At 25.9% G+C, this 12,803-nt stretch overlaps 2 pseudogenes; one reads left to right on the forward strand and one right to left on the reverse strand.

The window, feature by feature from the left end:
• Window positions 1-1,414: 1,414 nt before the first annotated feature.
• On the forward strand, window positions 1,415-9,792 carry LOC124556285 (annotated as a pseudogene).
• Window positions 9,793-10,182: 390 nt separating this feature from the next.
• On the reverse strand, window positions 10,183-11,098 carry LOC124556801 (annotated as a pseudogene).
• Between the last annotated feature and the right edge of the window lie 1,705 nt (window positions 11,099-12,803).

Raw genomic sequence — 12,803 nt, forward strand, 5'->3', positions numbered from 1 at the left:
CCGATAATTTGAATATATATTATATATAATAAATAATTTATATTAATATATTACGTTTAATTAAATTTAAATACCTATAATGTTATTTTATTATTATTAAATGATTATTTTAATACATTTATTTACCTAGGATTATAGCTACTTATGTTTTTAGCTTAAAATATGGTATTATATTTTAAATTATATAACAATATGTAATTTAATATTAAATATTATTATATTTGGATATAATAAATATAATTGATAATATTAAGTATAAAATAATATGTTAATATAAAAAATTAAATTAATTAAAATAATATAATATAATAATTTTCTATAATTAAATTATTTAACCAATGAATATTTAAGTTAATTTAATATACAGTTAATTTTATATTAATAACATATTACATTAAGTTACATAATTGTATAAAACATATTTATTATATTATTCAATCTTTCTTTATTATTAGTGAAAAGAAAGATTAAATAAGAAAGAATATAATACATTTATTGGTATACATGTACCATATTAATCTTTATTTATATATAATAGAGAAGTTGTTGTGGTCATTTGAGGGTGCGTTTCTTTTTTTTTGTCATTTTTTGTTTTTTTCTTTTTTTCTTTAAATATTTGAATCTTTTTTTTTTCTTAATTTTGTAAATTTTCAAATTTCTTATTTTGTTTCCAAAAGTTTTATTCTTGCTTGTTTATTCACTTTTTCTTTGTATTATATGTAAGTTTTGTTAAACTAAATGTTCTTTTTGTAATAATTTGATTTAATTATCAAGTGATTTTGGATTTAGCAATTGAATTAGTATCGGCATATTTCGTGCCAGCAGCCGCGGTTATACGATTGATACAAGTGAATATTATTGGTTAAAACAGTTGTTTATATTTTTGGGGTTGAAATATAGATTTGTAAGGTGAAATGTTAAAATTTATTTATAGCTCTTTTTATGAATCTGTGAAATTTAAATAATAAACTAGGATTAGATACCCTATTATTTTAAATGTTAATTATATTTACCAGGGTACTATTAGTTAAGGTCTTTAAACCCAAAGAATTTGGCGGTATCTCATTCCACGCAGAGGAACCTTCCCCGTGATTGATAATACATTATTTACTCTACTTAATTTATTTGTTTGTATATCTCCGTTATCAGAGAATCTTTTTAGAGTTATAATTCTCAAGATTTATAAGCATAAAATATTTCAGGTCAAGGTGCAGCTTATAGTTAAGAGGAGGTGGGTTACAATAGATTTTTGTTTATAACGGATTTGATAGTGAAATACTATTAATGAAGGTGGATTTGATAGTAATTTAATTTATTTAATTTAACTGATATTGGCTCTGAGGTTTGTACACATCGCCCGTCACTCTCATTATTGATTATTCTATTTAATTATTTTAATGTAGCTTCAATTTAGATGACGTAAGTCATAACATAGTAGATGTACTGGAAAGGGTGTCTAGGAAGAGTTTCAAGATATAAGTTATTAGTAAATTCGGATATCTTGATCATTTATTTTATTGTATTTAATTTTTGTTTATTTAAGTATTTAATAAAAATAATTTTGTCGAATTTTGTCTTAGTATATTATGGGGATTTGATTTTTTAGATTATAGTTTATTGGTAATGTAATTGTTTTATGAAATATTATTAATACCTCAGAGGTGAAAAAGCTATCCATCATCAGTCCCCAAAACCAATATTTTTAATAAACTAACCCCTGAAATGATCAAAATAATAATTATATCGCTATCAAACGTAATAAATATTAATTTTATTAAATTAAGACACCCAATATCAATAAAGCTTTTCATTATCCTACAAACTTTTCTAGTTGGACTAATAACAGGAACAATAATGGAAAGATATTGATTATCATATATTTTATTTTTATCGTTTCTTGGTGGTATATTAGTACTATTTATTTATATTACGAGAATTGCATCAAATGAAATATTTCACCCTAAATCAATTACGATAATTATTACCTTAACAATATGAGTATTTATTATATCAACATTAATTATTTTAGATATAACAATATTTATAGACTTTTTCAAGAATACTGAAACTATAAATATTGATAATTCAATCTATTATCAAGATATAACAGTATCTTTAGAAAAGCTATATAATAGACCAACATTCATTATCACAATAATAATAATAATTTATTTATTTTTAGCACTATTAGCAGTTGTTAAAATCACTAATATTAACCAGGGGCCTATTCGTAAAATAAGATAATTTACTAATGAATAAACCCTTATGATTAAGACATCCTTTAATTAAGATCATTAATAACTCTTTAGTTGATTTACCTGCACCAACAAATACTTCATTTTGATGAAATTTTGGGTCCCTACTAGGGTTATCTTTGGTAATTCAAATTGTAACTGGACTACTTTTAGCTATACATTATACATCAAATATTGAAATAGCATTTAGTAGTGTAGTTCACATCTGCCGAGACGTATATAGTGGTTGAATTATTCGAAACTTACATGCAAATGGAGCTTCTATACTTTTTAATTGTATTTATTTACATGTAGGACGAGGAATTTACTACGGATCTTACATACACACACACTCCTGAATAATTGGTACAGTAATTCTATTCTTAGTTATAGCAACTGCATTTATAGGATACGTTTTACATTGAGGTCAAATATCATTTTGAGGTGCGACAGTAATTGCTAATTTATTATCAGCAATTCTATATTTAGGAACAGATTTAGTTCAATGAGTATGGGGACGGTTTGCTGTTGATAACGCAACATTAAATCGATTCTTTACATTCCATTTTGTACTACCGTTTATTATTCCTGCAATGGCAACAATTCATCTATTCTTCCTTCACCAAACAGGGTCTAATAACCCCTTAGGCCTAAATGGAGATATTGCAAAAATTCCATTTCACCCATACTTTACTTTCAAGGATTCTATTACATTTGTATTAATAACATCATTATTAATTATATTGTGCTTGATTAATCCTTACGTCCTAGGGGATACAGTTAATTTTGTACCTGCTAACCCATTAGTAACCCCAGTTCATATTCAACCAGAATGATATTTCTTATTTGCATATGCAATTCTACGATCAATCCCTAATAAGCTAGGAGGTGGTATTGCATTATTCTTATCAATTAGAATCTTAATAATTTTACCATTTTATAATAAAACACCATTGCAAGGTAATCAGTTCTATCCTATTAATCAGATTTTATTCTGAATTATAGTAGTTGTTGTATGCTTATTAACATGAATTGGTAAACGACCTGTTGAAGAACCTTATATTATAGCAGGACAAATCTTAACAATTATCTAGTTTACATACTTCTTAATTAATGTACATGTTGCAAACGCCTGAGATAAACTAATTAAGGAATAATAAGTTAATTAGCTTAGGAAAAGCTTATGTTTTGAAAACATAAATCTAGAAGTTTAACTCTTCTATTAACATTTCTTAAAAAATTTCACTAAATAAATGAAATAAATAAAATCTTTAAACCAACAAAGAAAATAAAAAAATTCAAAGATAAAGGCAAAAAACATTTTCAAGCTAAGTACATTAACTTATCATAACGAAAACGTGGTAATGTCCCCCAAACTCAAATAAAACCAAAGGAGATAACAGCAAGCTCAATAAAAAATATAAAAGAATATAAATCACCACCTAAAAAAAGTAAAGCTAATAATATTCTTATAAAAACAATTCTAGTATACTCAGCTACAAAAATTAAAGTAAACCCGCCTGCACCATATTCAATATTAAAACCTGAAACTAGCTCAGATTCACCTTTGGCAAAGTCAAAAGGAGTACAGGTAGTTTCAGCTAAACAAGAAGCAAAACAAGCTAAAGCTAAAGGAGAAGAAATAATAATAAATCAACAATAAAGCTGATAATTTTTAAAATCAAACATGTTAAAACTACCAATTAAAATAATTAAAGATAATAAAATTAAAGCCAAACTAACTTCGTATGAAATTGTTTGAGCAACAGAACGAAGAGAACCTAGTAAAGAATAATTTGAATTAGAAGACCAACCAGCAATTATAACAGTATAGACACCTAATCTAGTACAACATAAAAAAACAAAAATCCATAAGAAAAAGAACATATATAAGTTAAGTAAGGGAAAATCACTCAAACAGCCATGGAAATTATTAAATTAAAAACAGGAGAAAAATAATAAAGTAAATAATTAGATATAATAGGAATTGGCTGCTCCTTACAAATTAACTTAATAGCATCACTAAAGGGTTGAGGAATTCCTGCAAACCCTACTTTATTTGGACCCTTTCGAATTTGGATGTAACCTATAACCTTACACTCTAATAAAGTTAAAAAAGCAACACTAATTAAAACACAAATAACTAATAAAAGAAAATTAAAAATAAACATAAATAAATCATAAAGTATCAATACTATTTGTAGAAAAAATCTACATAAATGAATTCTAAATTCAACACATTAATCTGTCAAAATAGTAATTTAATTAATATTAATCAATAAAATAAAAGATATTTCAACCGTATGGTCCTTTCATACTAATATGAATTAATAATCTTAGGATAGAAACCGACCTGGCTCACGCCGGTCTGAACTCAGATCAGGCAAGAATTTAAGGGTCGAACAGACCTAATCACTGGGCTACTGCACCCAAAATTTTTCTTAATCCAACATCAAGGTTGCAATCTGCTTTGTCGATATGAGCTCTCAAAAACAATTACACAGTTATCCCCAAGGCAACTTAATCTTATGATCATAAATTTTGGATCAAATCAACTAACATAAATAAATGATATAATAATGAAGAGTTTATTTATTCTTCATGTCACCCCAACAAAACATCATCATTAAATATAGAAAGACAAACAAAAAACAATATAAAAATAAAATGTTAAGCTCTATGGGGTCTTCTCGTCCTAAAGAAAAATTTAAGCCTTTTGACTCAAAAGTTAAATTCAAAAATTTATTAAGAGACAGTTGATTTCTCGTCAAGCCATTCATTCCAGCCACTAATTAAGAGACTAATGATTATGCTACCTTTGCACGGTCAAAATACCGCGGCTGTTTAAAAATCCGCTCTGTGAGCAGGCCAGACCTCAAAGTATTTTCAAGAGGACATGTTTTTGATAAACAGGCGGAATTCAATTTTGCCTAGTTCCTTATAATAGATTCACAAGGTAAAAATTATATACAAATAAATATACTAATTCTATCATTATTTCAAAAATTTTAAAATTAAATCAATAATAATAATAAAAAACCAAAAATACTTATAAAATCAAAATAAAAAATAACGAACTAAGACGTAATCTTAAAGATAGCTCGTTTAAAACTCACTATTCTATTTCATAAAACAAATTATAGGTTATTAACTTCAAAGCTTATCCCTTAAAGAATAAATAAGTTAATATTTATATTTAACAAATTAAATAAAAACAATTAACTTCAAAAAATTAAATTTTTTCTTACAAAACTAGATATCTTGGGAAACGATTAACATCTCACTTCTATAAATAATTTAATAATAATCATGATACATTAACTATAATTTATTTATTAATCAAACCAAATCGAGACAAGTAACCCTGATACAAAAGGTACGATAAATAAAAACTACATTTTAAAATTTAAAATAATATTTCATTAAACAATTACATTACCAATAAACTATAATCTAAAAAATCAATTCTACAAATTATACTAAGACAAAATTCGACAAAATTATTTTTATTAAATAATTAAATAAACAAAAAATAAATATAATAAAATAAATAATCAAGATATCCTGATTTGCAAAGAAAAATTTTCAGTGTAAATGAAACTTTTTACTAATAAGTTATATCTTGAAACTCTTCCTAGGTACACTTTCCAGTACATCTACTATGTTATGGCTTATCTCATCTACATTGAAGCTACATTAAAATAATAAAATAGAATAATCAATAATGAGAGCGATGGGCGATGTGTACACACCTCAGAGCCAAAATCAGTAAAATTAAATAAATTAAATTAATATCAAATCCACCTTCATTAATAGAATTTCACTATCAAATCCGTCATAAACAAAAATCTATTGTAACCCACCTCCTCTTAACTATAAGCTGCACCTTGACCTGAAATATTTTATAATTATAAATCTTGAGAATTATAACTCTAAAAAGATTCTCTGATAACGGAGATATACAAACAAATAAATTAAGTAGAGTAAATCGTGTATTATCAATCATGGGGTAGGTTCCTCTGAATGGAATGATATACCGCCAAATTCTTTGGGTTTAAAGACCTTAACTAATAGTACCCTGGTAAATATAATTAACATTTAAAATAATAGGGTATCTAATCCTAGTTTATTATTTAAATTTCACAGTTTCATAAAATGAGCTATAAATAAATTTTAACATTTCACCTTACAAATCTATATTTTAACCCTAAAAATATAAACAACTGTTTTAACCAATAATATTCACTTGTATCAATCGTATAACTGTGGCAGCTGGAACGAATTATGCCGATACTAAATCAATTGCTAAATCCAAAATCACTTGATAATTAAATCAAATTACTGCAAAAAGAACATTTAGTTTAACAAAACTTACATATAATACAAAGAAAAAGTGAATAAACAAGCAAGAATAAAACTTTTGGAAACAAAATAAGAAATTTGATAATTCATAAAATTAAGAAAATATAAAAGATTCAAATATTTAAAGAAAAAAAAGAAAAAAAACACAAAAATGACAAAAAAAAGAAATGCACCGTCAAATGACCACAACATATTCTCTATTATATATAAATAAAGATTAATATGGAACATGTATACCAATAAATGTATTATTTTCTTTCTTATTTAATCTTTCTTTTCACTAATAATAAAGAAAGATTAAATATTATAATAAAAATAATTTATACAATTATGTAATTTAATGTAATATGTTATTAATATCAAGTTAACTTTGTATTAAATTAACTTAAACATTAATTAGTTAAATAATTTAATTATACGAAATTATTAATTATATTATTATAATTAATATGATTATTTATATTAATATAATATTTTATACTTAAAATTATTAATTATATTTATTATATATAATTATAACAAATTGAAAATTAAATTACATATTACTATGTAATTTATAATGTAATAACCTATTTTAAGCTAAAAACATAAGTAGCTATAATCCTAGGTAAATAAATGTATTAAAATTATCATTTAATAATAAAATAACATTATAGGTATTTAAATTCAATTAAATGTAATATATTAATATAAATTATTTATAATATATAATATATATTCAAATTAACCGAACCGAGATAAATTAATTAGAAATAACCAAAATTATACATAAACAAATTTTTTTAAAACAATTTCATTTATATATTAAATATAAATGAAGTGCCTGATTAAAGGGTTACCTTGATAGGGTAAATCAAGTAAATAAAAATTACCTTCATTAAAATTCTCATAAGACAGAATTAAACTACCTCCTTTAGTATCAAAAACTATTGTGCATCATACACCTTAATGTAAAAGGTAAGCTAAACAAGCTAATGGGTTCATATCCCATTTATAGAGGTATCAATCCTCTCCTTTTTAATGACCAACAACACTGCAAAACTTCTCCTCCTATCAACATTAATGATAGGAACGATCCTGTCCATTTCACCAAACTCCTGATTTGGAGTTTGAATAGGACTTGAGATCAACTTACTTTCAGTTATTCCGCTCCTAACAAGAAATAAAAATATAATAATAAATGAGCCATCAATTAAATATTTTATTGTCCAAGCAATAGCATCGACAATACTATTATTTTCAATTTTGCTGCTTCAAATAAAGTATCCAACAGGATGAGAAACAGAATTTATTCCATCTATAGTAATTAGATCTAGATTATTATTAAAGATTGGGGCTGCACCCTTTCATTTCTGATTCCCGAAAGTAATAGGAGCTTTGAGATGAAATAACTGTTTAACACTAATAACATGACAAAAAATTGCCCCAATAATGCTATTATCTTATTGTATTCAACTAAGAACTTTCATTTGAACAATTATCATTCTAAGAATTATTATTGGGACAATAGGTGGTTTAAATCAAACATCGCTATGACAACTTCTAGCATTTTCCTCAATTAGACATTTAGGGTGAATAATTAGATCCCTAACAGTTAGAGAAAACATCTGAGAACTATACTTTATTATTTACTCACTATTAAGATTAATTATGGTCTCATTATTTAAGCAAATAAATCTATTTTTTATAAACCAAATTTATTCAGCCAGAAATATAAAAACTGAAATTAAATTCATAATATTTTTATCTCTCCTATCCCTAGGTGGTTTGCCACCATTCCTTGGATTTCTACCAAAATGAATTGTAATTCAATCATTAATAGAATATAACATAACAACTATTACAACCATTATGGTTGTATTAACTACAATTACACTTTATTATTATATACGTATTAGATTCTCAGCATTAATTACGACATACACAGAAAATTCATGATCTATAAAAATTAAGTCTCAAAAATCAAGAATTATTCTTCCTATAACAGTAATAATTTCAACAATAGGATTAATCTCAACATCAACCTTAATCTCATTATACTAAGGACTTAAGTTAATTAAACTAATAACCTTCAAAGTTATAATTAAAAGAATAATCTTTTAGGCCTTAGTAACATTTTACACCTCTAGAATTGCAGTCTAGAATCATAATTCAATATAAGGCCTAAAACATGGTAAGAGAGAAACATCTCATAAGTATATTTCTCAGTCTACCACCTTAAATTCAGCCATCTTACCGCAAAAATGATTACTCTCAACAAACCATGAGGATATTGGTACTTTATACTTCTTATTTGGAGCGTGAGCAGGAATAGTAGGAAAATCAATAAGAATGCTTATTCGTGCTGAACTTGGTCAACCAGGATCTCTAATTGGAGATGACCAAATTTATAATGTTATTATTACTGCCCATGCATTTGTAATAATTTTTTTATAGTAATACCTATTATAATTGGTGGATTTGGTAATTGACTCATACCATTACTAATTGGTGCACCAGATATAGCGTTTCCACGAATAAATAATATAAGTTTTTGATTACTACCACCTTCATTAACCCTTCTTCTTACATCTTCTATAGTAGATAACGGTGCTGGTACTGGATGAACAGTTTACCCTCCTCTTGCAGGAGCTATCGCACATGGAGGTGCATCTGTAGACCTAGCTATTTTTTCACTTCACTTAGCAGGTGTATCATCTATTCTTGGTGCAGTAAACTTCATTACAACAGCAATTAATATACGATCAGAAAGTATAACTCTAGATCAAACACCTATCTACAAGAAATTTTATTAGAGGTGCGAGGTGCGACAGTAATTACTAATTTATTATCAGCAATCCCATATTTAGGAACAGATTTAGTTCAATGAGTGTGGGGAGGGTTTGCTGTTGATAACGCAACACTAAATCGATTCTTTACATTCCATTTTCTACTACCGTTTATTATTGCTCCAATGGCAGCAATTCATTTATTCTTCCTTCACCAAACAGGGTCTAATAACCCTTTAGGCCTAAATGGAGATATTGAAAAAATTCCATTTCACCCATCCTTTACTTTCAAGGATTCCATTACAATTGTATTAATAACATCATTATTAATTATATTGTGCTTGATTAATCCTTACCTACTAGGGGATCCAGATAATTTTGTACCTGCTAACCCATTAGTAACCCCAGTTCATATTCAACCAGAGTGATATTTCTTATTTGCATATGCAATTCTACGATCAATCCCTAATAAGCTAGGAGGTGTTATTGCATTATTCATGTCAATTAGAATCTTAATAATTTTACCATTTTATAATAAAACACCATTCTGAGGTATTCAATTCTATCCTATTAATCAGATTTTGTTCTGAATTATAGTAGTTGTTGTATGTTTATTAACATGAATTGGTAAACGACCTGTTGAAGAACCTTATATTATAACAGGACAAATCTTAACAATTATCTACTTTACATACTTCTTAATTAGTGTACATGTTGCAAACGCATGAGATAAACTAATTAAGGGCTAATAAGTTAATTAGCTTAGGAAAAGCATATGTTTTGAAAACACTTCAATTAACTTTTCTTATAAAATTTCACTAAATAAATGAAATAAATAAAATCTTTAAACCAACAAAGAAAATAAAAAAATTCAAAGTTAAAGGCAAAAGTCTTTTTCAAGCTAAGTACATTAACTTATCATAACGTAAACGTGCTAATGTCCCCCAAACTCAAATAAAACCAAAGGACATAACAGCAAGCTTAATAAAAAATATAAAAGAATAAAAATCACCACCTAAAAAAATTAAAGCTAATAATATTCTTATAAAAACAATTCCAGTATACTCAGCTAAAGAAATTAAAGTAAACCCGCCTGCACCATATTCAATATTAAAACCTGAAACTAACTCAGATTCACCTTCGGCAAAGTCAAAAGGAGTACGGTTAGTTTCAGCTAAACAAGAAGCTAAACAAGCTAAAGCTAAAGGAAAAGAAATAATAATAAATCAACAATAAAGCTGATAATTTATAAAATCAAACAGGTTAAAACTACCAATTGAAATAATTAAAGATAATAAAATTAAAGCCAAAGTAACTTCGTATGAAATTGTTTGAGCAACAGAACGAAGAGAACCTAGTAAAGAATAATTTGAATTAGAAGACCAACCAGCAATTATAACAGTATAAACACCTAATCTAGTACAACATTAAAAAAAACAAAAATCCATAAGAAAAAGAACATATGTAAGTTAAGTAAGGGAAAATCACTCAAACAGTCAAGGAAATTATTAAATTAAAAACAGGAGAAAAATAATAAAGTAAATAATTAGATATAATAGGAATTGGCTGCTCCTTACAAATTAACTTAATAGCATCACTAAAGGGTTGAGGAATTCCTGCAAACCCTACTTTATTTGGACCTTTTCGAATTTGGATGTAACCTTAAACCTTATGCTCTAATAAAGTTAAAAAAGCAACACTAATTAAAACACAAATAACTAATAAAAGAAAATTAAAAATAAACATAAATAAATCATAAAGTATCAATACTATTTGTAGAAAAAATCTACATAAATGAATTCTAAATTCAACACATTAATCTGTCAAAATAGTAATCTAATTAATATTAATCACTAAAATAAAAAATATTTCAACCATATGGTCTTTTCGTACTAATATGAATTAATAATCTTAGGATTGAAACCGACCTGGCTCACGCCGGTCTGAACTCAGATCACGTAAGAATTTAAGGGTCGAACAGACCTAATTACAGGGCTACTACACCCAACATTTTTCTTAATCCAACAACGAGGTCGCAATCTGCTTTGTCGATATGAGCTCTCAAAAACAATTACGCTGTTATCCCTAAGGTAACTTAATCTTATGATCGTAAATTATGGATCAAATCAGCAAACATAAATAAATGATATAATAATGAAGAGTTTATTTATTCTTCATGTCACCCCAACAAAACATCATCATTAAATATAGAAAGACAAACAAAAAAATATATAAAAATAAAATGTTAAGCTCTATAGGGTCTTCTCGTCCTAAAGAAAAATTTAAGCCTTTTGACTCAAAAGTTAAATTCGAAAATTTATTAAGAGACAGTTGATTTCTCGTCAAGCCATTCATTCCAGCCACTAATTAACAGACTAATGATTATGCTACCTTTGCACGGTCAAAATACCGCGGCTCTTTAAAAATCCGCTCAGTGAGCAGGCCAGACCTCAAAGTATTTTCAAGAGGACATGTTTTTGATAAACAGGCGGAAATCAATTTTGCCTAGTTCCTTATAATAAATTCACAAGGTAAAAAATATATACAAATAAATATACTAATTCTATCATTATTGCAAAAATTTTAAAATTAAATAAATAATCTTAATAAAAAACCTAAAATACTTATAAAATCAAAATAAAAATAATGAACTAAAACGTAATCTTGAAGATAGCTGGTTTAAAGCTACTATTATATTATATAAAACAAATTATAGGTTATTAACTTCAAAGCTTATCCCTTAAAGAATAAATAAGTTAATATTTATACTTTAAAAAATTAAATAAAAACAATCAACTTCAAAAAATTAAATTTTTCTTAAGAAACTAGTTATCTTGGGAAACGATTAACAACTCATTTCTATAAATAATTTAATAATAATTATGATACATTCACTATAAATTATTTATAAATCAACCCAAATCGAGACAAGTAAAGTAAATACTAAAATTTTGATAAACCCTGATGCAAAAGGTACAATAAATAAAATCTACTTTTAAAAATTTAAAATAATATTTCGTAAAGCAATTACATTACCAATAAACTATAATCTAAATTATCAAATCTACAAAATATACTATGACAAAATTCGACAAAATTATTTTTATAAAATAATTAAATAAACAAAAAATAAATATAATAAAAAAAATAATCAAGATATCCTGATTTGCACAGAAAAATTTTCAGTGTAAATGAAACACTTTACTAATACGTTATATCTTGAAACTCTTCCTAGATACACTTTCCAGTACATCTACTATGTTACGACTTATCTCATCTAAATTGAAGCTACATTAAAATAATAAAATAGAATAATCAATAATGAGACTGATGGGCGATGTGTACACACCTCAGAGCCAATATCAGTTAAATTAAATAAATTAAATTACTATCAAATCCACCTTCATTAATAGTATATCACTATCAAATCCGTTATAAA

Source organism: Schistocerca americana, chromosome X, assembly GCF_021461395.2.
Source record: "Schistocerca americana isolate TAMUIC-IGC-003095 chromosome X, iqSchAmer2.1, whole genome shotgun sequence".
NCBI lineage: Eukaryota > Metazoa > Arthropoda > Insecta > Orthoptera > Acrididae > Schistocerca > Schistocerca americana.